The sequence below is a fragment of the Neopelma chrysocephalum genome, unplaced genomic scaffold (genome assembly GCF_003984885.1).
Source record: "Neopelma chrysocephalum unplaced genomic scaffold, ASM398488v2 Primary Assembly neopelma1_22, whole genome shotgun sequence".
NCBI lineage: Eukaryota > Metazoa > Chordata > Aves > Passeriformes > Pipridae > Neopelma > Neopelma chrysocephalum.
The window spans coordinates 10229330-10256075 of record NW_020897689.1 but is presented as its reverse complement, the minus strand read 5'-3'; the positions used below and the strand labels follow the sequence as shown (position 1 = coordinate 10256075).

Here is a 26746-nt window from a genome sequence, read left to right as displayed (position 1 = left end):
ATTAATCTTCTTCTGGAGGCAAGTGATAGTGATGACAACAATCTGACAAATTGTAAAGCCCTGTGATGAATTGAGTCAATTATGAACTTTTGTCTGTCTCACCTGCACTCTATCCTCTGTTCTGGTTACCCCTCAGGGGAACTATTTTTAGCATTGCAGTCCTGAAGCAAATTATAGTTGGGTATAAGTTCCATACCGTCTCATTCTGTTGCAGGGAAGATGGAGGAGTGCAGGAGAGCTTCCTTAAAAAATTGAAGAACTCTAGACTCTCCCATCCTGCAATAGCTATGCTTGGGAAGGTAATCCTGATTCTGGAACTGTGCCCTTAATGCATTTCTAAAGCAGTTTTTTGGACCTAGGATATGTATGGATTCATACTGAGTGACTACATGTTTATGCCCATGCATATTACCTTAGAAAATATGGAAATTGTTCTGGGGTACCTGAATTAGCATGAATGCAGAATTCTGCATTTTCCTGTGCTTGCACTGTATGTAACTCACTGATTTTTCAGTGTTTTTTGTACATTAACCCTATTGTATTTTTACACAGAATAATATTTTTTGGAATATTATGTTCAAATGAATGGGTTTGAACAGGCACAGTGAGAAGAAAGCTACCCCGTGGGTATTTGGTTGCATGTCCTGCAAGTTATTTATTTCTTCTTCCTCTGGCCAGGTTTTAGAAGAAACAGTTGATCTTTAGCTATGCCACTCAAAGTTCTCCAAGTTTGGTAGATACATTCTGAGAGTCCAATGAAGCAATGTAGAGGACTATAGCAAAGAGAGGCCTGAGTCTCGCTTGGCCTTGGGCTTTCAATATGGGGGAATGCACAGAGGTGCCAGGGGAATGTACAGAGGTGCCAGCAGAATGCTTTTAAAAGACCATGTGTTTCTGGAATTTAGGTGACTCCAGTTTAGGAAACAGTTGAGTAGAATTTTGCACAGAATATAGTTTGAGATTTAGCACCCAAATTTTACAGGAGACTATGTCTGACTTTGGAATGCTCACATATGGAGAAAAATAAAATGAACTGCCAGCTTCACTAGCAGCTACTGTATCCTCAATACTTTTGATTGGACCATTTTTACATAGGTTCTTGAATATGGACTTATGAGCTAACCTCTAAAAATCTTGGCTTAAGTTCTTAAAAGGAATTAATCTCTCTTATACTACCCACTGTGAGGCCCAAAAACTACCAATGGCTAAATTCTTTAAGAAAGAAAGAACAGCTGTGCCACACTAAATCATGGATATACTAGGCTTGGCACCCTCCAAAAGTGGAAAATAGTGGATGCTTGGGGTAAAGTGGAAGAATAGGACAGGCACAGAATGATACTTGTCCAGGATTCAAGCAACTCAGGGATTCCCTGAACCAGAAGTTATATATTTTAATTGCTGTGAGTATATTTTTTTTCCACGGACTTGCCCAAACAGTTGAACGTATGTAATTTTTATCCCCACTGCATCCTGCAGCAAGTAGATCCAAGATTTCACAGTACTCTATGTGAAGAAGCATATCTTTCTGTGCTTCTTTGAACCTGCTGTTTTCTGTGATCTTTAGACAGAAACCTTTGTTGGGAATTCCTTCCTTACCTTTTTTTTGCCACTCAGAGTTTTAGAGGCCTTTTTATTATATCTCATTATTGATAAGATATCACCCAAACTCAACAGGAGCATGAGTACATTTTAGGCTAGAATTTGACAGTAGACTTGTCTGTGGATTTATAGTTGTGTTCTAGAACCTCTTCTGTTCCTATATAAACTCTTAAAAAATAATTGAATCCAGAATAGACTTGTAATTATTCAAAGAAATAAACAATCAGGTTCTATTAGTATTGGCAGAGGATATAGATTGAGGTTGCTGCAGGAACCATGAAAAATCCCCTTTAATTATTTTTGAGAGCTGAAAATGCCAGAATTGAGAATTACATGAGGTTCTGGAGCAGAAGTGCACGTATGTGAATGTGTAGGTATGTCTGTAGGGAGACAGGAAACTGCCAAGGCCATCTGTGCTGGAGGAAAGGTGGTGAGTTTAGGTCTAGGCAGCACTGAGTGAAGCTCAGTGCCCTGGCTTAAAGATGCTGTTGGCTACCATGGAAACCAACTGTAGCTACTATGTAAGGGACATGTTCTCTCTGGGAACAAAACAGGAGTGACTGTTTCTCAATATCACAATTACCTACAATTAATCTTGCATATTAGGATTGTCTTGAGTTATTTGCATAAAGCATTATTCACTTTGCTACAAGTTTTATGTCAATGGGGGCAGCCTGACCTTAGCAAGAGTTCACAGGTTTGATGGTCAACTTGAGAACCTGTTTTATGATGCATAATTTTAACAGCATTTTGGGTATGGCTCTTCCAGTTCAGCTTTCTTTTCAGCCTTTAAAACCTAAACTCTTTGCATCTGGCAGTCCGGATAGAGAAGAAGTGGTGGAAAAGTCTACTATAAACTGTCACAGCAAACTAAATCTGGCTGTAGTCATACAAGTAGCAGTTAAATTATCCTGCAACATCAGCGGTAGCTTTTAAGCGAAAACATGATCATGCACAATGTTTGTGGGCTATTGCTAACATTGGTTATGGAGATGAACATTGTATTTCAAATCACTGCAGAGGCTTTGAAGATAAACGTGGGTGTGCATGTGTCTCTGTGTACAAAACACTCAATTAGAGATCTTTTTAACCATGTCAATTTTACACTATTGTGACTTGACAGGCATCAGCTGAGGCATCCCTGACTGACACAGGCATAAAAACTAACAGATCTGTGCCTGTACAGCACACAGCTCAGTAAGTTGCTTATGTATATTTATCTACAAATATAATACACAGCACTGTGTAAGCATACAAACAGCACAACATAAAATAATTGTACGGCACATAACTGGCATTCCTGTTGGTTAGAAGTATCTAGAGATTGAACCCTGTTGAGTTTGCATCTCATCAAATGGAGCAGCTGTGAGCTGAGCTGCATTTTAGCCAATGAGTCAGTACGCAGGATGATACAGCACAAATTTGGGGGCTTTTTGATATTCCACATTTCTGATCACTAATGATTTTTAATGCAGTTATTATACAACACTAGTAATGGAAGTACAGCTAAGGAGAATGCAAATGAGTTTAATAAAGTCTCCAGGGCTTTCTGAATATGTAAGGTTATCCAGCCTGTTTACAGACCACAGTCTGGTAGAACGAAACAAAATCAAACCAAACCCTTGCCCTGAAGACATAATTGGCAACGTTAAGAATCTTACAATACCCCAGGGACAGTAGTTGCGTCCCTACTTCACCACATATTATTGTCAAAAATATCGTTCAGCTGTTTATTTATCTGGAATTAGCAGATTCGGGAGTAGTATTTTAGTGGATACCCAACATCTCTGACAGCAGTTTCAGAGTAATAAACTGAAACAGACACTGTATCATTACTTTGGGGAAGAATCTGAGCAAATGCAAATGTGACTACAGTTTCTTCTTTTTCCTTTCTTCTCCAGGTCAGCTCTGATAACAGCTAACGGGGCACAGACCCCAGCTCTTGAATCTCAATTTTTAGTAAGTATTCACTTTGCCACTAGTCCTTCAGAAACACCCTTGTGTGAGATATTAAAGAACAAGTAAGCCAAATCAACATTTCAAGAGTCTCATATGGCTTTCATATAGCTGGGCAGAGTGTGTCTTTTCGCAATTGCAAACCTTTCTTCAACTGGATGTTAACACTTTCAGAGTAACTTTTAATGCCAAAACGATGTCCTTCCCTTTCAGTTCAAAGAAAACAGAGCATCTATCATAATGTGAAATGTAGATTTAATGCAAGTGTCAAGTCAGGCACTTGGTAATGAGGTAAAAACCCTCGAGATTTTAAATCTTCTGCGCTATCTTATTACAGGGAGGGGAAAGGAAAGAACTCTTTCTTTGGCACTTAGCAGTTGTTCTGTGTCCCTTATCTACCCTTCCCGGACATCTTCTATAAATTAGTGGATTTTTCCTGGCAGTGTCCCTGAGAGAAAGAGGAAGGTGTGATAATGTTTGCTTTGTGGCCGAGGGAAACTGAGGTATAGACTAGACACAGCCCAGATCTGCTGCGGCACTGCCCGGAGCCCCCAGCCCGGACTGGGGCGGTGACGGGTCCCCAGGAGAAGGACGGCGATCCTGCAACTGCGGCTGCATCCCGCAAGACAGCTCGAGGCGGCGCGAAGGTGGCGGAAGCGGGTGGGGAATGGGGGAAGCAACAGGCTGGTGGCACCGCTTCCCGCGGCAGGGGGCGGGAGGAAGGGGCGCGGGGACCCGGCGCGGGGCCGGAGCTGTCAGACCAGCGCAGCGGGCGCGGAGCGGCCGCTGCAGAAGCCCCGGGGCGGGCGAGCAGCGAGTGCCGCTGGGCGAGCGAGCCGCTGGGCACGCCGGGGAGCCGAGGCGCTTAACCCGCGTTCCGGGAGGCGCGGGCTCGGGGGGAAGTAGTCGCAGATGTCTGTGTGTAGGAACAGAAATATCTGCCCTTTGGATTTCCCCTTTTCTATCCGCCTCGCCCCTCGGTTTTACTCCGCCGTTCTCCCAGGAAGGCTGGAGGCAGCCAAGGGGTAACCGCGGCACGGTAAGGAGTTGGGATTTCGGGATGCAAATGTCACATTGCCGTGCAAACGACTCCCGCAGTAGCACTTTATCAGGATTTCAAGCTGCATTTTTTATCTCTTTTAGAAAAGCGTCTCTCGGAGGGGATTGCCCTCAATAGACGTGCCATGAAAACATTTTAGTGTTGCTCTAGTGCTGCTGTGCATCCCACTGCGAGGGGGTCCCAGTGGTCCTTTGGGAATACAAGGAGTTGTAAGAAGTTACACAACTGGTCACCAGACTAATCCACTCCCTCTACCTTCCCGCGAGTACCTCCCCCTTCTGCTCTTTTTTTCCATAGCAGCCCTTTTTCAAAATCTCAGGTTACTTTGCTAAAGAGTTCTCAGTCCTTTAGTTTCTGCCCTTGTCTCTGCCTCCAGCTCCTTAAGAGCCACCCAACCCCAGCGATTGGATTGGGCAGCCCGTCTTGACACACCACTGTGCTGAGTGCTTGAGGACGTGTTTCAACAGATGGTTGGGGTTAGTGTGTGTCATCACACTCGAGTGGGGATTAGGGGAGAGAGGCAGCCTTGCTGGAGCTGTGTGGTCTTCCCCAAGTGTGAGCTGCAAGCAAAAGAAGAAACACCTAGCTTTGGGGGAGAAGAGGGAGCAATCGTTTCCAGCAGCTCAGAGGGAAAAGTAAAACCCCATACTTCGTTCAGGTAAAGTAAAAGGCACCTCATGCCGCTTTCTTTTTTCTTTTTTTCCTTTTTCCTTCACGGTTTTCAGAGGAATGCTAGCACAGCACACTTGTCAAAGCCAGTTGCTGCTGCCTTATCAATGCTGCTATTGTACGGCTGACAGATAACAGCGAGCACAGCCTGACGCTTGGCTGTCTTCATAGAGCTAACACTCTCAACGCCGCTAAGGTCACGCTTTCGGAGGTGTAGATTGGAAAATCTCCCCGGGAGCGGTCTATCCCAGCCCTGCGGGTGCCTCCTCTGCCCGCCCCCCACCGCCCCGCAGGCACCGCTCTCCGCTCCGCACACACGTGTGTGTCCGCAGCGGCGCGGGCGACGCGGCAGCCGGGCACGCGTGGGTGCTGTGGCTGCGGGTACAAACGCCTCCGTGTTCCAACACATCCTTGGTCGGGCGGGAGAAGGAACCGCGGCAGAGTATTTCCTAGGCTTTGAGGAGGATGCTTCAGTAGTGTGCAGCCTGTCTGGGGCTCAGCTGTGAGGCAAACCAGGCTGTTTTGAAAGTGCGTTTGAGATGTCTGTAAAGTTTGAAGACTCCTTTATAGAGACCTGGCTGGGCTTCTGATGATCGGCATCGAGATGGTTTGGCTTACACATGGGCGTAAACTTAAGAGAAAATAAGGAAAGTAGGGAAAGGCAGGGTGCAGTGTAATGCTGCTCTTGCAGCTGCAGCAGAGCAGATGGATGTAATTCATTTGCAGATCTGTATGTGAAAGTTTTACAAGTCATTGAAAACTAAGTAGCATCACTATAATGGATCATTAAAGTCTCGCTATATTTATAGATTCTAAACTAGTGATCTGAAGTGTTAATTAAAAGTAAGCAAAAATTTATGCTTAGGAAGGAAGAGGGGCAGAAATGTAATTAGACATTAGTTATGGAAGTACTCTGCTATCATTTTCATTTAATTCCGCTATTAAGTTCATTGATGTCTAGAGCATGGGAAGCCCAGCAAATTAACTAAGAAGTCAGAAATGTTATCACTAATTACAGTATGTTAGCTTATCAGAGAAGATGTTCTCATTGTTTTACTCTAAATCATCTAGATGGAGAAATTAGAGGATGGGTTATTTTCCTTTTATTTGCTTTTTTATTTTTTTCTTTAGTAAAAGATTTGCTGTATATATATATGCTATCTTCCTGTGCAGAGTAATGAAATTATTTGTTTCTTTTGCACTATAACAGATCTTCACACTAACTCTCACATACCTGTGGTGCTTATGAATTATTGGCCTCCTACTTGTGAAAGAAATCTAACACTGTCCTCACCACTTACAGGTGAGATATTCTATAAATAATACTGTATATAATGTGTTCTGAAATAAGATCTGTTTAGTAGGCTGAGCAAGGGGATTTATAGCCGATGCTTTGTGATTTTGGCATTCAACTGTGTAACAATGCCCATAAACCCATGTTTTGGATTGCACATATATTTTTGCCTCAAACGAACTGTTTTGTTAACTTTTTTTTTTTTGAAGAGGCTATTTGGCCCCTTTACAGGTTGTTCTTAGCTTGTATTTCCAAACACACTCTTTAGTATGAATGTATCCTCAGAAGTCATCCACAGCAATTTGAAACAGAGAATTAGCTAAATCCCTAAAATGACTGCACAACCAGACCAGGGTTTATGTGAATAAATCTGACCGTTTTGATTTTTCTCTCACTCCACACTTTCTCATTGTAAAAGGTGATAGAAACTTTTACAAGCTTAAAATGAAAAACAAAACCAAAGGAAAACCTCGTTATGACTCTGTGTTAAAGTCTTGTATATTGGATTTCTCCTCTTTCTCCCAGTGGGTCCTGTGAGAAGCCCAATATGCCAGCTTCAGCACAGGGAGATTTAGTCTTCCAAAGCTAAAGCGCAGCACTGTGAGCTGCACAGCCTGCTGCTGTCACTGCCTAACTGAAATGCATCCCTCTTTGTGGGTCAGATGATTTATAACAAGCCATATTTTTTCAAGAAAGTGCGTAGCTAACTACACATGGCCAGCTTGTTATTGTTTTACTAGAAAGAAAAAAAAAACAACTAGTTTCTCTAGCACTGCCAGAAAATCTTGCTGAGAAACTAGGAACAGCAAATCATGTTTTTCCTTCCTTTATAATGATGGGGCTGTTTAAAAGACAATGCCCACGGGGCAGTCCAGCTTCTTGTCAAAATGTAATCTACTGTTCCAGATGGTAAACATTCAAAGACATATTTATGGTGACTTCTGCATACCTTCCTTTGACATTGGCTTTTTTTCCCTGAGAGCACTTGTGCTGGGTACACACATGAAGTTCCCATTAACATCCTAGCAGCTGTAAAATTGTTCAGAACTCACAAAGATGTTCCTCACCGTGAGATAAAAATAATCTGAGGAAAAGATCTGAGGCAGTACAAGTTCCATGATGCTCAAGGTAAAAAATTCCGGAGGTACAAAAAGATCCATAAACTGCTGCATGAAAGCTGTAACACATTTTTGTTGCGGCTAATTCATCTTTGCTTGATATGGAATGCTGAACATACCAGGCATGTCTGTACTATCAACTTGTTTGTGATGTGAGGGAACCTGCACTGCACAAAAGCTGATGTATTTCTTTTTCCCCCAGCTAGTGAAGACTAGGTGGGATACTTATTGTCTTCATAGAGTTTTCAAAGTGTCACCCTTTTTTTTTCTCTTACTGCTCTGAGCAGTGAGGTGGAGCACAAGAAAATGTTTTCCAGCCAGAATGTGTTCTGCCCTGAATTGTCTTAATTATGTGTCAGTTTATTGCTTGTCAGAGGCTTCCTCTTCTTAGCACTTTATAATCGAGGTGGGTGAGCTTGTTCCATCACAATGTGCAACTTCAATTTCTGCTTCTTGGCATGTTTTCTTGGCCTTTCATTGATTTTTGTCTCTGTTTCAGAGGAAAAAAATTAATTATGATTAGTGTAATTTCACATAGAAAAAAACCTCCCTTGGTGAAGTTCCAAAGGGCATGTAAATACACCTTCAAAAAGTAGGCTAAATGAGAGGTCGTTAGGAAAAAGATTGCAGGTAGAAATCTAGAAATATCCTTAAGATGGCAAGTAACAGTGTGAAAATTATTGTAACAGCTCTCATTTCAATCAGGAACTGATAAAAACAGTTTATTTAAAATGTTATGATGTTGGGGACAGTGTTCCTAAATGTGGAAGCCTTTATAAAATGCACACTCAGTGGATGTTAGACGGCTATGGAAAAAAATATATTGAAAGATTTGCAAATTCTTTTCTGACTAGAACACTTCATTGCATACTATTTTGACTGTTTGTAGGTTTTTCTTATCTAGCTTTGTTTAACTTACATCCTGCACTTGATGTTATATATTTATGACCAAACATTCATGCAGGATCAGGAGTTTGAGCGTTGTGTTATGTCAGGGCCCATTCTTACCCAGGCGAGGCTGGCACTTGTCACAGATGTTATGGTAGTCATGGGTTCCATGATTTTCTTAGCTTTAGAAAGAGCTTTGGGGGATTTGTGTTTGAGTGAGAAGGCAGACTGATGCGATAACAATTGAGAAAGCTCCTTTCTGAGAGCCTTGAGAGCTGCAGTGTTCAACAGAGAACGAGGGTCCCGTGACAACTCTGCGGTGACACAGAAAGAATCCAATTAGTGGCCACTCCTGCTGTTGATACCAGATCTCTCCTAAAACATTTCCACCATTACCACCCTCATTGTAATCCCATCCATGGCACTGATAATGAGATCAAGAGTGTCTTTTCAGAATGCCTGTTTAAATTTTAACTGCTGTCTTTGGAGATTTTGAGGATATTAAATTAGAAGGCACTGAATAGCCCTATTCCAAGAGAGCTACGTGACACATGTGTCACCCAGTAGTTGTCTTTCTCATACTAGAATTTCCTAACACCTCCATCACAGGTAGAGCTGCTGTAAGTGGGCTACAGATGAAGTAGGGGGGCATAATGAATAATGCCACAGTTGTGGCTGTCCCTGCACTGCAGTTACTTGTAGACCTTGTCCCTGGGGAGCTACACATGTGGAAAGCAGCAGGAGAAGGGAGTTGGAGGTGATACAGTCCCCTTTGCTGTGCCCTGGTAGTGACAGCAAGTCAGCCTGCTTCTCCTTTTAACAAGTCTTAAATCATCATTCTGCCTTCCCAGCGGATCAGCAACATAATATTCCCTCCTGCTCCCCTCAGGTTTTTTTTGTCTTTCACTATCCTTCCTCCAACACAAATTCACCATTTCCATATGATCAGAGTGCAGTAACTCTACTGTTGTTCTTACCAAGTAGGGCAAGTTCAACGCTGTCATGTGCTTGGAGAGGATGCTGTAAAGTGGAAAGACTCAAGGCTCTAAACGTCACCTCAAAATGCAGCACAGTGATATATGAATTGCCAAACCAGACACTTTTTAGCTGAATTATTTTAGCATATTTCTGTTATGTCAGTAGACTGCTTTTGAGAGTCTTTGCAAGATCTTTGTTTAGCATTGTTTGTTCATGCTCAAAAGTTACTGTTAACTGGTGAGGGTAATTCCTTTTTCATTTTTGGTGTCTTAAGACTTTTATTTTCTGAGAAAACTATTGCTTGTTTCTTCTTGTGGTTTATACACGCAGCAGATTTGGTATCAGTGATTTTCCCAGAACTTTAGTTGTCACTTTTAGAGTCTGCTTAAAAGTTTGGTAAGCCTTTGTAACTGTGTGTGCTCTATTAATCCTGTAGCTCTGAGCCTTCCCAGTCTTAACCATTACTCGTGATTTGGTTACAGTGAAACATTTTTTATAAGAGTTGACCTTTACACCCAAGATTTTATCATGATTTTCTTGTTTTTTTTTAATTTCTTTTATAACAAAAATTAATTTACAATTAAATATGATCCTACATTGTAAGATTTGTAGTTCCCTGCCAAGTTGATAATATTGCTGGAACTCTAAAAAGAAATACTCCTTTTCACCAATTCATCACATGCTAGTGTGACGATACTACCATTATGAACTGGAAGATTTCTAGATGTGGTACTGTGCTGTGAAAATCCAGACTGTTTGTAGATCAATGCTAGATTATCCATAGAATATTTCATGGAGTTTCTAAATGGAAGCAAAAGATTGGAAAGTCAATGATGTTATATTCTAAAAAAAAAAACTTCTCCTGGTGCTGTCTGAATGTAATTATGGCACTGCATGTTGCCTTTTCTCTATGATGTGATTCTAACCCATCTTAGCAAGGAGAGTTGCTGCTCGACAGCAGCTGTATTTTTGTGGTGCTTCACAGGAGGTGAACTCTGTTTGGAAAGCCTACAGAGAAGATGGGGAAGCTTTTGGCACTGGAGTTCTGGAGAATAAATGTAACAGGGAGCTAAACATAGGGGATTGTTTTTCTCAAAAGTATCCATTAAAACAGAATAGTGGTCTGTTCCAGTATTGTAATTGCAATGTGCCAAGATGCTCATTATTCTAGCATGTGCACTGTTTTGTCTGTTTTCACTTAAAAACAGAAAAATGTGTTGTCAAGCCCATAAATGTCTGCAAAACTGCCAACTCTCCTGACTTTTATCAGTAGTCTCAAGATATTTAGCCTCTTCTGTAAAGTTTGAGGTGTTAGAGTCAAGATATAACGTGAGAAGTTCAGATCTCTACTTTCTGTTTTTTTAAACCTAATCCTCCTCGTTGCTGAGGCAGCTGGCTTGCATGCAGCTCCAGAAACATGAAGGAAACTAACAAAAATCCCAAATCTCCCTATGTAAATGCATGCAGGCTGTGTGAGCATGGTGGGTTTGTGCATGTCATGCCTGGCAATTAAAAAAACACGGGTTTTTTTTCCTGAGGTTTACCATAATCAGTTCCCCCTGAAATTTCTGATCGGTTGTCTGATAACTCCCATTTTGTTAAAGAGGTTTTATTGCAACAGAGGGTGAGGTTTCTTGCCTCTTCTCAGATGGTGGAATAGCTTGCTGCCCTGGAGAAACCCATCCTTGATCCTCCCATCCTCTGCCTCCAGCAGTGTGTTCCCATCTCCTCCCTTATGTCAGGTTTGGCTCTTGGCTCACCTCCTGGCAAGATGAATGAGCTCACCAGAGCAGCGGGAAGCTGTGCTGGCTGCCTGCCTAGTGAGTTGGTTCGTCTCAGCAAGTGGACAGAGGGCCGCATGGTACAAGGGAGGTGTACGATGGTGGCTTGGGGTGAGGGGGAGAAACATGGCCAACACTTTAGGGGAGTGTGAGCTATAAGATACTCAACTGTGTGGTGACACCTCACCCTACGAACTGGGGCACTGTGTGTCTCTACAGGAGAAGGCGTGATGACTGTGCCAGTGTCACCAGGAGCAGAAGGATAAATGTGCACTTTTAACAAAAGCCTATCCATTTTCATTTAGAGGATTGCTGCAGTGTCACTCGGAATATGGAAAGTCTTGCCTACTGTTTCTGACTTTCTAAGTCAACAAATAGACTTTGGAGAGAAGCTAATAAACAGTGTGGGGAGAAAAGAGGAAAGAAACAAAAATGCCTGCTGAGCTGCTGCTTTAAAAAGGTGAATAAGATTCTGAGGGTGGGATCCAATCTGCATAGCCAAGACACTCGTGGTGCCCCTTGGGTCTTAAATACTTATACAGCAGCTACCTAAAGGCATATTCTCTCTGTGGTTAATAAAGAGAGTCCCCCTGAAGACCTCCAGGCATTGCAGTTAGGCAAGCAGGATTTCCTCTTGGAAATCTTCGAAAGCACCTACCTCTTTCCATGGGTAGGATGGAGCTTACACACTTGCTTTGCCAGGGTTGCTAAGGAGCTTAAGCTGGAAGAACTTGATATCATCTTGGGTTTCTTGGTTGGCTCACGGATTAGCAATGCCGTGGATAAGCACTGTCTGTATTTGAACAGCTGTGATGTAATTCCTATACAGCTCTTTAAGGTGTATCCTATCCTTTCCACAGAAGAATGCATGAAGCAGGCATTTCATTTGAACGGCAGGAGATACAATTCACCTGAAGAGACTAGGATGCCTAGATTAAGTGTAATTGTGGTATTGACTGTAGAAATGAAACACTGTACTCCTCCAAACTATCACTCCTTTTACTGCTGGGTCATGCTGACACACACACACAAAAAAAGACAGCTTAACCTTTTCTTTGTAAATTATGTAATTTACAGGGAACTGTTTTAAAAATCGCCCAGTGTTGTTACTTAAAGAGTGTCTCAAAGGTCTGTGAGGCAGACAAAGCTTAGAGGGATCAGAGATGTTGTTCATGCCTGCAAGCAGTAAAGATGTAGTGAGGAATAATGGATGATCTTAGAGGAATACAATGTTGGACAAAGAATGGAAGAAAGACAGAAATATAAAATATTCAGGACCCATGTTTCTGAATTTACCTATGCTAAATCCAGAAATATGAAATATTCAGGACCCATGCTTCTGGATTTACCCATACTAAATCTTTTGAGCATTTTCTCCCACTGACTTGGCTGCCTAAGGGCATGCCAGTCACAAATTAGAGAACAGCAAAGTAATAATAAACTGAACATCCTGCAAATAATCAGCACGGGATACCTTTTAACTATCACTTTTTTCCAAGGACTTCAAAAATGCTAACAGTAATATATTTTAGAACAATATTTGGGATTTGGTAACTTCTTGACAATGAGAAGTATACATTAAGCCAACCTTTGTAAGAATGTTTAGCAAAATTTCCCTTGGTGTCACTCCCCACTATATCATTTTACCTGTAATACCTGAATTGTTGAATGTGTCCTTAGTAAAGCACATGTGAATTTACCGTGTCGTTACCTATTTTACATCTATAGCCAATTTATGAACTGAGACTGTAACACTATCTGCTTGGCCACCAGGAGGTGGTAGGATTTAGGGAGACCATTATCATAGTTAGACCAATAAAAATGTTCTGATATTAACACAAATTTATCTGTCAGGCATTCCACTAGTTTCTTTTATCTCTATATCTGTAGAGGGTTAGCATTTCTCATCTCACTGTAAACTTTAGTCCATTCGTGGTATATAAGCTCATGGAGGAAGGCTTCCTGTGCTCTACTGCTCTGCCCTTCAAGTTCTAAGTGCAGAAGGCCACTGTGCTTGTATTTTGGTTTCCTTCTTGGTATGGAGAATTCCTCTAAAGCACAGATCCTCTGAAGTGAGGAAGGGTAAAATGAAAAGACTTTGAGATATGCGTGGTCAGGGATCACCAGACTCCTCAAAAAAATAGCAGTTCAGCATAGGAAGGTGTGCAGCTATAGAGAAATATTGAAACAGGTACATAATTTTTTAGATCTTTTCCATCCTGGGCAGCTCACATCCAGTTTTCCCTTTCACTAAATTACTCTGCAAACATTTCCACTCCACAAATTTTGCACTGTTTTGCACCTAATCAACTTGTGAAGGGTTTGAGATGCAATATAACCATTTCTCAAGAAATAGATCTGTGTTACAGCTACTTGGTTTGTTCTTGGGTACCATGGATACCTATAACATAAAGAGGATGTCTACCAAGTCCTCTGAATCCTTTAGACTGGATAGTAGTGGCCACCATGGTCTGCAAAAGCCAGGTAAAAGAAGGGCGTGGCTAACTAGAACCGTGCTGTCTTGGGCAAGTGACACTGTGCAGATATATCTTGATATTTTCTGTTTTGAGGAACCCCGTCTACCCTGTATGTAAGCCTGGAGAATTCACTACTCTTTCTGGTAGCTGTACAGCATTTGTAGTGTGAGAATATCATGTGGACTTTGTATATTCCTCTTTTTGTGTGCTGTGTAAGAATCCTTGGTCTTTGTTAAGAAACCCACAGGGTTATTGGAGAGAATCATGTTCTTAGGAGCTTGAACATATCCCCGTGTTGAGTGAGTTCTGCAATCATACTCATATACCTATCACACTGCTTTTGGGTGCTGGTTCAAAGTTGCTTTGAATAAAGCTGTTTTCCACATACAGTGTACGGTTCAATGAGGTCATCGATATGGGCATCAGCAGCCTAACTTCGGAGAGTGATGCTACTGCTGTGACTTGTCTGCTTCACTGCTCTGCTGCAGATTACTCATGGAGTGCATGCACCCACTTCAGGAGATCCAGGGCAACATCCAGTCCAGAGCAAATTTTAATTTGCCACAAGAATATTTGCCCTTCAGTCAGAGACAGGTCAGATAATGAGCAACAATAATTCAGCCATTCTGCATTTGCTGCAGTAACATAGCCCTGTACTGAAGCCTGAACTGTGACACTAATGCTACCGTGACAGGGGAACACCCATGTATTAAATCTGGTAGCTATTTGAACTATTCACTGGGTTTTTTTAGTCTCCAACCACCAGTGGCTGCCAGAACTGCTCCATTTCCTGGCCAACAATAGAAGAATATTCTGGGCTTTTCAGTTCAGAATCGATCTCAGTATTTATGAGTCTCTGTGTTTTTGAAGTCATACTTTACTGTCAAACAGCTCATCTCTAAAAAAGGTGTTGCAGTTAGTTTGGATGAGAGCCTAACAGAGGGAGGGCAGAGCAGGTCTCCAAGAATGTCTCACCCCTCTCTTCCAGACACCTTGCTGGGTGACATCTGGTATGAAATGAGGAGCCCATGTCTCAGTCCTTATCTTCAAAGCTCTGTGTGGGCCACTCATTGAAGAAGCTTTTTACCCCACTTCATCATGAATCACCAGCATATATATTTAATAGGAACAGTGTTACTGAACAATGAAGGATGAAAATTGAGGTGGGCAAGAAAGTGCTATGCTGACTCTATAGGGAGAAGCATCACAAATGAGTCTGAGAGACTAGGCAACTTCTAAAATAGACAGAGTAGGAGTCTGGTTCATGGCTGACAGACATCCCAAAGTAACAGAGACCAGATTTGGTGAGCAAAGCATGGAAAGAAAATACATTATTTTTCTTTCTCAGTGGCATTTCAGTGTGTTTGTTGCACACATCTATTGATCCATTCACATATCAGTCTGCTGAAAGGTATATTTGTCTGTTCTTCCAGGAGAAATCCTGAGTGTGATGTTGCACCTTCAAACATTTCTAGGGCATTTACCATGTATTATATTCTATTGTCCAATACCTATAGTTGCTGTAATGGACATGAGGAGATCATAGTGTCAAAGCAGAGCTAATGTGTTTTCTAAGCAGTTTGGAAATTATATACCTGTAGATGCTAATTTCCATCTTACTTTTTTGTAGTACTGGAAGAAAATTCTTTCTTCCTTAGAAGCCTCATGTAAAACAAAAATTTTCCACTTTGGTAAAGCCACATATGCCCTGAGAACCGTTCAGCTTAGAGTACATGTACGTGGAAGTACACAAGCTGGATGATTACCTTGTGCACCACCAATTATATAGCCTGAAAAGACTAAAGCTTTTATTTCTCTTTTGCTGTTTCTTATGTCCTTCATATTTTATCCCATTTTGTATACAGTACACAAACTGTTTTCCATTTACACTTTTATCTTTTGATAAAAAGATACTTTAAGATCTTGTGTTCAATGCTGTCAGGAAACTGCTTTAAGTGAAAGTGTGGAGTGATGTGGAATAGTTTTAATGAAGGCTAGAAGGATGTGAACTTAATCTTTTTCATAGGAAATTTTTTTGTTTGGTTCCATCCTGTGCCCTGCTTAAACACATTGGTCTTTCTTGACCTTTTCCTTGATGAAGGATGAGTGAGAAATATCTTGGCTGCAGCCTTTCCAGCTTAACCTGAAAGACTTTCCACAACTCATATGTACTTTCCCTGCTATGAACATTCATCTTTCCTGAATCAAAATTGTTGGATTTTCAGAGAGAAATTAATAGCTTGTGGCAATGATAATGAAGTGTCAAGCCTTCCTCTCTCATGTCTCCAGCTCTATTTTGCTAGTCCTCTTGCTAGAGATTAACAAATCTCAGGAAAAAAATCTCAGTTTGGTTAATGGGTTCCTTCCAAGCGTCATCTTCATTGGCCTTAAGAACAAATGTAAGGAATTGCTGCATTTGAAACTTGAGTTTGAAATATTGAGTGCATTCCTTCTGCAAAACCCTAGAAATATTGCCATGTTTTCCATCTTTATCTGGGTATCTTTTGTACTACAGTAACATACACAGAGGGAGACAGAATGCTCTTGGCTAGTGAGGGGTCTGTTCTCGGTCCTTGGTATGCTCGCTGCAAAATACTTTGGCAATTTCCCTGTAAAAAAGTTTCAGAGACAGCAGGAACTACATCCTCAGGACACTGTTGTTTTTAATGGAAAGGCTGTCATGTTCTTCAGTTACCACACTCTTGAGAGAGGTAGGTCTGAACCCGTCTCTTGCTCTCGGTCCCAGTAGTAACCACTGTAGAATTTTGCAGTTTGGTATGTCTCCATTTGTTATGGCACATCAAATTGTGCCTATGGAGCTTTGTTGTAAGACACACAACAATCTGCAGTGGCAGCGTGAGAACTGACTGTAGTGCAGGGAAAGTCCAGCTCATCTCCAGGAGGAGCAACCCCAGGTTCTCACTGCAGGGCAAATGCTCCATCCCTAAAATATCTTGATCATCCTCCACTGAACTTTTTCCAGTTTACCATTGCTGGTTTTATACTGCAGGTCCCAAAATTGAGCACAGTACTGTAGGTGCCATCTAATGAGCTCTGAGCAAAGGGACTTAGCATCTGTTCTTGTGGAATTCCGTTAAGTTCCTGATGGCCCATTGCTCCAACCCATCTAGGTTCTTCTGCCTAGCAGTTCCATCTTGAGGAGATTCACTGCTACCTCGGATGTGTGCCATTCTCAAACTTAATGACAGTTACTTATCTTGCTTAAAACACTTGCCCTCAAGTTGTTGTTTTCATTATTTTACTTTAAATTAAATTTTATTCTTGATTTTCATCCTGAGTTCTCAGTGTCTTTGAATAAACTGGATATTAATAAAAAGCAGTATATTAAAGCAACCCCCCATTCCAGCTTGTAGTTTGTTCATGATGTATGCAGTTGTTCTCAACTCACTTTTAAATAGCTCTTCCAGTCACAGGGGGCTGCAGATATTTCTCCAAAATACATTTTCATATGATGGTCCTCTTCCTCTTTTTGGTCAGCTGTGTCACATTGGACACAGAAGACCTCCTTCAAACAGTGCCTTTCAAAGTCAATGGTTTGCTGTGCAGTCCAAAAACCAACTAAACAGTGTTGAAGATAGTATTTAAAACATATAAGCTAAAGCTATGCAAAAATTTTTATTTCAAGTTTAGGCTTTCTTTTCAGTTACGGATTTTTATTGCCTTTTACAGAAGTTTGGGAGGACTTTAAATAAACTTTGTGAGTCCTGAAATAGATGAATTTCAAACAACTGCACCCTGCAGTCTGGAGCCCTTATCATCAGTGAGATTAGTGATATTATTTCCTCTGAGTACCTTGCTGCTCTTTATCAATGCTACCTTTTGGCATCTTCATTTTACTTGAAGTTCTTCCCACAAGTTGTTGATTTTCAGTAGTGATGGTTCTTACATGTTTCTGTAACTTTAGAACTGATCATTATAACAACCTAATTTTAGTCCAACACGCATAGCCTATTGATGCATGTATTGTCCTTATGAAGTTATTTTAAAATTCTGTTTGTTGCCAGATAAAGAGTTAACCAACAAAGCTGAAATGTATGAACTTAAAACATACAAAGTCCAAAGCCACCCTAGTTTAGAGAATATTTTGGGTAGTTTTAGCCTGTCTGATTTCTACCTGAGTTTGCTCATATCTGCCGTCTTAAAAAGCTTCCTGCTGTCTGAGCTTAACTACTTTGTGAATAGCATTGAGCATTCAATTCATTCAATGCCAGTAATTTAATTAGGAACACGTAATTTCTACTAACCTCTGGTAGTAGTCTAGGAAACACCATTTCAGTTCTCCTGTCATAATTTTGAGGCAAAATATCTGAAACTTTTTTACTAAGAAGGTTGTTTGTTGTGTGAGAGAAGATCAGCTGTTGACTCATCCATTATGCAAGTTATGTGACCACCTGTACCGTTCATCCAACTCTTGAATATTTAGAGTGGAATACATGTTTCCTGAAGCTCAGTCTACATCTGAGCTATCTTTGTCAGAGTTTCACAGCATGAGGAAATAAAGAGAAAGAAACTTCCATGGGTTTTTTGTAGGATTGCAATAAAGGGGAATACTTCTCTCTGGTATTTGTTTATAAGGTTTAGCATTGGAAAGACTCAAAATAACCTAAACTTCAGTAACATTTACTGCTTAAAACCTGGTTACTGCCCTGCTATTTTTAACCTTTTCACTGAATTGAGTTGCTAGCAAGGATTATCTGATACAGCTTTTATCTGCCCTTCTTCACTATCTTGTAACTTGTCATAAGTAACCAATAAGTAATAGCAGTCATCACCACAAATCTATAAATTGCTCTGAAACTCACAGGTTGTCTATAGTGGCATTTATTAACTTTTTAAATCAGTGCATCTGTAACGCTGCTGATGCTTTTGAGAAAGCATGCAGGATCATTCTCGAGGAGAAAAGACAACGCAGAAAGAATCGAGCCTTGCAGAATATACCATCTAGGGAGTCTTTCTGTTGTGCCTTTTGCAACCGGACATGCCTTTCTCGTATTGGCCTTTTTAGCCACCAACGCGCTTGCAAGAAACATGGGTAGAGCCCTTCCCAAATCTTCGTTCGCGAAGCCTAGCCATGGTGAAATCAGTGCAAACCTGTTTGTATAGATGCATTGAAACTGGCTCAGCATTCCTCAAATAAATGTGACATTGGCCCACACTAGCTTTGTAGCTGTGTGGTAAAGGTGCTCCAGTTGAAGAGATGTGTGACCACTCTCATCTGGAAGATGCTTGTAATATCTTTAGCAGTGCTCTTTCCACCACAAGAGCTTTGACCATACAGTGGTTGAGTACCTCCTATAGCCTTCTGAAGAGAGTGAGTTGTCAATTCCTGAGCAGGATGATTTAGACACTCAAACTCTGGCAAGGCAAAGGTTTCCTTCTCACTAGCTAGTTAGCACTACTCTTTGCTTAGCAAGACAGTGGGTCTGAAATACAGTCTTAGACTTCTCACTTGCAGCTTGGAGCCTCAACAAAAATCTTTATTCTGCACTGATCCGTGATCGCTGGCACCTCGGGAAGATTTCAGAATCACTCCTCCCAGCTTTTGCTCTATTAATCTCCTGGAAATTAGAGGTCCCATTGCAAATAAAGATGGATGCGCTCCATGGCATCTCCTCAGCTACTCTGCTTCTTGATGTACATTGGAGTAGCCATTTTTAAATGGTAGTTCATATGCCAATCACTGGGGAGCTTTCCCATCAGGACAGATGTCCTATTCTGCTCTGTTAGAGGGTTAGTAACCTTGTCCAGAGATAAGGATATATAAAATGGAAGAGCTGGAAGAACTTATTTATTAATATAATAGTGTATGCATTTTCAAAATCGTACATCATGGCCTTGAGTTTACTGGTGAATTGATACTGTGCTATCCTGTATGCCAGGATATTAAGGGAAGAATACTAATACCAATTTTCTGGCTTTAAACTTCAGGAAAAGTTAGCAATGTACAATAAAAAAGCTGAATGAAAGAAAGGAGACTTGAGCTTTTAAGATCAAAAATAGCTTTTACAGCTAAGAGCTTTCACAGTTCTTCTCCCTTCTTCATATTGCTGGAGCAACTCAAAAGATACATAGCTGTTAAAAAAGCCTCCTCCTTGGAAGAGGAGACTTAATGTTGCTGAAGCTTGAATCTAATTTAGATTTTGTGAGTAGGACATGGAAGAAAATGATCTTAGTAAGAACTAGTTCCACCATCATGTTTTAATAATGGAATTGAATGTTTTTTCTCTGTGTTTGGGGGGAGGAGAGGCAGAACAACAGAAGTATCTGTATCCTTACTACCTGTGTCCCTAGCATTAGAATATTTAGTGTACCTTTCACTCTTTTTTTGGACATATTTAACTTCAGGAATTTTCCATTTTTAAGTTCATTATAAGAGCAACAAAATATACAAATTACACTAATATGAGAGAGGCGGTGCAAACTATAGCTCCCAGCCAATCCACAAGTTCTTTTGCATCCATCTTTAGTTCACCTCTGCCAATATAGCAAAATAAGATTTCAACAAAAGAGCATGTTTTTCCTGAGAAACAAAATTTTCTAGCGCTCTGTGTTATGTAATGTTCTGAGAATGCAAAATGTCTGGTTAGACTGATAAGTCACCTCTTTGACTTATAAAAATATATTCACATGGATTACTAAAGCAGTTTTGCTTAAGGATAATGGTGTAATAGATACAAATTAATCCCATAATTCCTTAAACCTCAGTAAATACATTGCAAATGTTTAGTGTCTATTGTGGCAACATAAAGCAGAACTCTTAATTAGCCTAAACAAAACAAATCATAGTAGAGTTTTAAAATCTGTTTCGAATTTCAGGAAAAAACTCATAGATTTGCCTTATTATTTTTTTTTTTTCACATCTTGAATCAGACGCAAACAAATGTGTTTGTGTGTTTTCCCCAGAGCACTGAGAAGAATGTCGTGTGAGAATTATCTTTTCCATTCACAGTCATGCTGCTATTTGGTCACATTTCAATCCAATGAAAGAAAAAAAGAAGGTAGGGGGAATTGAAAGCGCAGCACAACTGCTTAAATTATTTCAAACTTCAATGGTGCTGCAACCCTTAACAGAAGGCAGAGCTCAGTTGTGTCTATGGAATGGTTCCACATTTCTCAAAAAAAAAAAAAAGCTAATAAAAATTTTAAGGACATTAACAAGCTAACACAAAAGATATATTACTTATAATTATTTTTCTTTCTGTGTTTTTGTGGTGAACTTGTGCTTTCTCCAAATCAGAGAGGCAAGTTTCCAGCAAGTAGGCTTCCTTCCCTCCTTCCTTGCTTTCATGTTTCACTTTCCTATATTGTTCCTTAAATATTTAAATTAAGGCCATCTTGCTTTTTGACTCATTGATTTTAGTGACCTTGTTCTTTGTGTTCAGGAGGCGATAAGGAGTGGTCATGTTTCAAGTCACACTGACTTTGTTATTTTAAGTGCTGAAATATAGGAAAAGTCTGTTTTATGAAATCCTGAGTTATTTTTCTGTCTGAAACAACCTTGTCAGTAGTTTGTGTATCTTGCTAAACAAAAGGCTGTAATTGGCTGCTGAAAAATCTACCAGTAAGGCACAGGAAGATGCTGATATTTTATCAACTAAGAAAGCACACAAAATACATGAAGGGGGAGGTGGAGCAGGACATTTTTTAGATGTGACGTGGTGAGGGTGCACTTGATCCCACTGTCCATGTCACCAACAAAGATGTTAAATGTGCTGGTCCAGTACCGACCCCTGAGAAACACCACTTTGCTCTCCATTTGGACATAGAACTGTTGACCCCAACCCTTTGAGTGTAACTATCCAGCCAATTACTTATCCAGCAAGTTGTCCATCAATCAAATCCACGTTTCTCCAGTTTAGAGGCAAGGATGTCATGCGAGACATTATCAAATGCTTTGCACAAATCCAGGTAGATGATGTCAGTTGCTCTTCCCTCATCCACCAACACCGTAAGCCTTCCGATTAAACTGAATTAGGAAAAATTGCAAGTTATATGTAAAGTGGCTTGCTGTATCAGAGCTGAATGGAATATTTTCTGTTATTTTAGACTGCTTAATGTCTTTCTATCACCTACTACGTTGGCTTTATTGTATTTTTACTTCAATTCTCTTAATGTTCAAATTTTTACTTTGGTTTTCTCTGTTTATGTTAGAAAGCACAATTTGTCCTTTATTCTTTTGAAGTTAAGAACTGTGTCTAGTTTTGGCACCAGCTAGCTAGCTAAGCACTGGGAAGCAGACTTGAATACTCTAGCCAGTGTTTTTTCACAATGTAGCAAAATAGATTCTTGTGTCAGGCTAACACATTTTTCCAAATGAACAATCAACTACTACAGTAATTTTTAGTCATATCCACCAAAATCATGATGAAAAATTAAGTTAGCAGAGTCTGTTGTCTCAGGAAAAAAATATGTATATAGCTCAATTTTATCTAATTTAAGGAGTTTGCTCATGACTGTTAAAAGCAGTATTTACTCTTCAAAAAGGTGACAACAAGAAGTTTTCTTCTGCACCTTCCCACCCAGAAATGGAGGTTAGGGGTCATTTTAGGACTGATGCTAAATTACCCCTTGCATATCCACTATATTGATAGCAAGTAATCTTTAGCAGTAAGTGATTGAAGCCCTTTATAAATTAGTCTACTGAGATAATCCTATTGAGTTATGAATATCTAGAAGCATATGAGATCAGTCATATCAAACTGTCACTGTTTTGCATATAGAAATAGATGTTGTAATGATCTGCATAGGCTGATCAGTTGTTTTTTTAAACAACGGATGTTTCCATCGCTTTGGCAATACTGCTGCATGAGTAATGAAGTCTGTAATGTTCATAAGTTGCTGGCCTTTTTACTACTCTGTCTTTTGAATCTATTATGAGCAAGGCTACATGGCATCATCACTGCAGTACCGGGTAGCGGGAGAGCTCTGTGTACGCTGGAGATCCCCTATGTATCAATAATGGAGCTCCAGTTCTGAGAAATACCAGGACCTATCCTTATCCAGAAATACTTTTTGCAGTGCCTACTGAAGGTAATGAGAAAGATGAAGCCAGAAGAGAGTTGAATGCTTGCATAAATTGTAGTTGCTCAGACTGCTCTGCAATCATTCTTATAGATGGTCCAGGAAAAAAGTATTGGATAACTAGAATTGGATTCTCCTGTCCATTTATTGGAAACTGTGAAGTCAGCCACCAAAATGTTTTCTCGGTCACTCTGTTTTCAGTGAATTACAACTGTAATCATCTTGCACTTCTAACGTGTGTATAGAATATTTAAACCCTGGAAATGCAAAAGCACTTTATGCACACAGAATTCACTAAGTTCACCGCTGGAATAAAGTTGTTTCTGAGTGAAATTGGAAGCTGGTGCGTAAGGACAGTCTTTATACATCATTTGTCTGAGGAAGTAATGAACGTCTCTGACTGAGTCTGTAGAAAAATGTGGGTCTAGCATTTTCCTGTTTTCTGAAAGACCTCCCTTCTGGCATGAAACTGAGTACATAAATTTAGGTCTGTATGAGATGAAGTGAATCACACGTAGCACTCCCTGCAGTCTCTCAGTCCTCCTGTGGAGGCTTTGTGGCAGTGTTTCTTTTGTGAGATAAGATCATTGCATCCCCAGGACATAGTAATAGCTGTGTATTACCACTTCTGGAATGATTTGGAAAATGTTTTATCACCAAGATATCAAAAGTATGGAAAAAGTCCTGCACATAGTAAACCCTCCTATTGGTTGTCTGTGTTATACAGAGAAGATTTCTCTCAGTGTCACACACACACCTACACTCTCTCAAATTCCCAAACAATATGCCATCCAGCAGTATCTAAACTCCTGCTATTCAAAGGCAGAAACAATAAATACTAATCTTGCATTACAGTATGCTGTAAGCCTTTCTCATCTTGGGATGCTGTTAAGTCTCCATCTGTACAGGTTGGAAATATGTTGTGGCAAGGTTCCTGACTAAGGCTGTATTCAGAATTTTGGTAGTAAATGGTGTACAAAAACCTGAAGAAATAAAATGAAAGAAGACAAATTAAAATTCTCCTGCAATATGTTTAAAGACAGCAGCATTTAAAGAAAGGAACGGGTCCTTTTTCCATAGAATAAGATTATAGCATAACATCCTCTTTAAAGTTAAGTCATAATGAACTCTTTTGTGCACCTACTGGAAAGTATTATATTTCCGTATGCTCATGAATGTGGAAAACAGGGATCTGGAAACTTTGACAATGGTAGCTACCATCTCCATGTGTATTTTTCTGCTTTGTATGGACTTGTTCAGTGCCTACTAAGGTAAATGGAAAGACTCCTGTTGATTCCAGTGCTGTTAGACTCATTCTTCTGTATATCATTCAAGGGCTTATTTCAGCATCACTCTGCTTCATCACCTGATATTCTTACTCTTTTTTGTGTAGATAAGGAGATTCCTACAGTCAGTGTTTCACTCCAGCTGCTGTGATTAGGTGATTCTTGATTTTGTCTTATCCATGTACTTGAAATTGGCATCTTCAGTGCAGTAGAGAGCAAGAAAGAAAAATAAAAAAGTCATGTATTTCTCACAGTGAAAGAGGGAAATATTTTTAAAAGCTTGCTGACTGTGAGCAGGAATGATGTGAGGATTGTTTTTTAAGCATCTTCCCTCTGTTTAATTTGCTGTTTTAATCATTGTTTTCTTCATTAGCTTAGTTTCAGCTTGATAATTTGTTTTCTTTATTTTCTTTGCTATTACCTACTTGGCCATTAGAAAACCCTTTCCTTTCAAAAGTTCTTTGCCCAAATTGTTTCCCATAACAACAACAATAATGGGGAAAAAATACTCCTTTTAATAGCAATTCAGTTCATCCTTTGGTACTTATATGCAGTCACCCCTTCAGTGGGATTTGCACTCACATAACTGAAGCTAAAAATCTGGCCTTGTGCATCACAGCCTTCCCCCATGTAACTACATGTAACTACAACAAGGAACTGTAATAAAACAGAGTAAGACTACATTTATGTTTCAAAACTGAGGGAATAGTATGGTTAATCATCTCTTAGTGTTTGCATACCTATCCTTCCTTCACATCCTCTTGTACTGTGGCTGATGGCTAATCTTTCATTACATCATGTGCTTGAGACTTGGTCTAGCTAATAGACTAAGTGGAAAAAATGTGTCAGTTATGACTTCTTGGCCTTTCATTATATCACAGATTTTGCTGTGGGAAAAAAATTGTTCTAACACTACTGTTCATTCAACCAACTCCTGTGGGAAGGGGCCTGGTGCACTCACCCATCCCTGGTGCTGGTCACTCAGGAGTTATTGCACTCAGAAGGTCAGCAGAGCGTTGCTGGCTCCTATGATGTGGTCAAAGGAGAGCTTATGTGGCCACTGGGACAGATAAGTTGTGTTGAGGGTGATTGACTATGAGAATGCTTTTATTTAATTCCTAACCTCTTGGCCCAGGCAATATACATGCCCAAGAGTGCTGAGGGTATCCAGAGAGAAAGACAAGTCTTCACTAATTGCCTATAACTTTATATGATATTAATGGTATATGATATTAAAAAGATTCAATAGTAGCTAGTGACAATGTCAAAGAAACCTGTCAGTCTGATTATGCTAGCTGTTACTGCCCTGATAAAAAAAAATGGAAACCAATCAACAAAAAAAAGACATTATTAAAAGCTGGACAGATAATCTTTAAAATAAAGAGAGGCAAAACCACATATTAGGTAATACAATAATAATATTAATTTTCACTTCTCCAATTATTGCATATCTATGTAGTTTTTTAATATTAAGAGTGTTAAGTCTAGATTCTGAGCTTAAATTTTCAAGGGGAAATCATAGAAGACCTGTTGGTTTTCACAGCCACTACCAACTTGAAAACCTAACAGCACATTGGTTTGTATTTTGATTTATTAGGAAGCAGGCTTAAATGAATTTACTGGCTGGAATCTAAATAAGTCATGCTGGATTTCTGCTTTGCTCCCAAAGAAGCAGCTTTAGAGAGCTACTGCCCTCTGTAGATACTGTATCCTATCAGTATAACCTTTTCAAGAAAATACTAAGTAGGAAAGAGAATTGTTGATAAAAGGAGAAAATTGCAGTACTAACAGTACTTTGCTGTAACCATTCGCTGCTGAAACTGGAGGCAATAGTCCCAGTGAGGCTTATGGGATAGCTCAAAAAACCATGCCTCAATGCAATGTTTTTCTTCTTGTGCTGGGATTTGTTCCTAGAAATAATATATAGATAAAGAGATTTGTTTGAGGTTTTTTCTTTGAAAATATCATTAAATTTATTGCTTAGAAATTGTTATGGTTTTCTATTGGTTTATTTATTACAGAAGAAAAGAGACTGAACTGAGGAAGAGTGGAAAAATAATGATAATATTTCTTTCTTGAATAAGAAAAAGGTAAGATTTAGAGGACCATAATACTGCAAGTACTTATTTATTGCATAATAATAACAATGAGGTAATTTTTTAAGATACCAAACACTAGCAGCTTTTGATTTAAACTTATTCAGACCTTCACAGTCTTGGCTGCCTAAAATCTGATGATTTAAAATTCACAATCCTTTCCAATTAACTGAGACAATGAGTCCACTGTTTATGCCACTGTATTAACCTGTTTTGCATTAGAGAAGAAAAGGTTACATTTCACTTTGGAGCAGCATGTTGGGGTTGTGTGTATTTCAGGTTCCTTGATTTATACTGTCTCCAGTTTGGGTTTGTTGAAGGGAGAGTTGGTTTTTTTTTGCTTCCACTCCATTCCCTGGAAGCTATAAATGCCCCAGTTTTTCCTGGGATTTCTTTTTTTTTTCCTGCTCCCAGGTACCCAGTTGTGAATGAAATAATGCTCCCCATATGTGTTCATTGTCCCCATTGCTGGTGTCTGTGCAAGTCACCAGAGTTTTCCTGG

At 40.0% G+C, this 26746-nt stretch overlaps 1 protein-coding gene across 3 annotated transcripts in view; it reads left to right on the top strand.

Annotated features, from left to right (window-relative positions):
- The first annotated feature begins 5027 nt into the window (after positions 1–5027).
- Positions 5028–26746, top strand: part of SULF1 (sulfatase 1) — a 122755-nt gene continuing 101036 nt past the window's right edge. The window contains exons 1-2 of one of the 3 annotated variants that reach the window (XM_027697728.1): positions 5028–5273; positions 6495–6587. The gene's annotated coding sequence lies outside the window, so the exon portion shown is untranslated. The remainder of the gene's footprint in view (positions 5274–6494; positions 6588–26746) is intronic. The other 2 variants (XM_027698064.1, XM_027697897.1) reach the window with 2 other exon arrangements.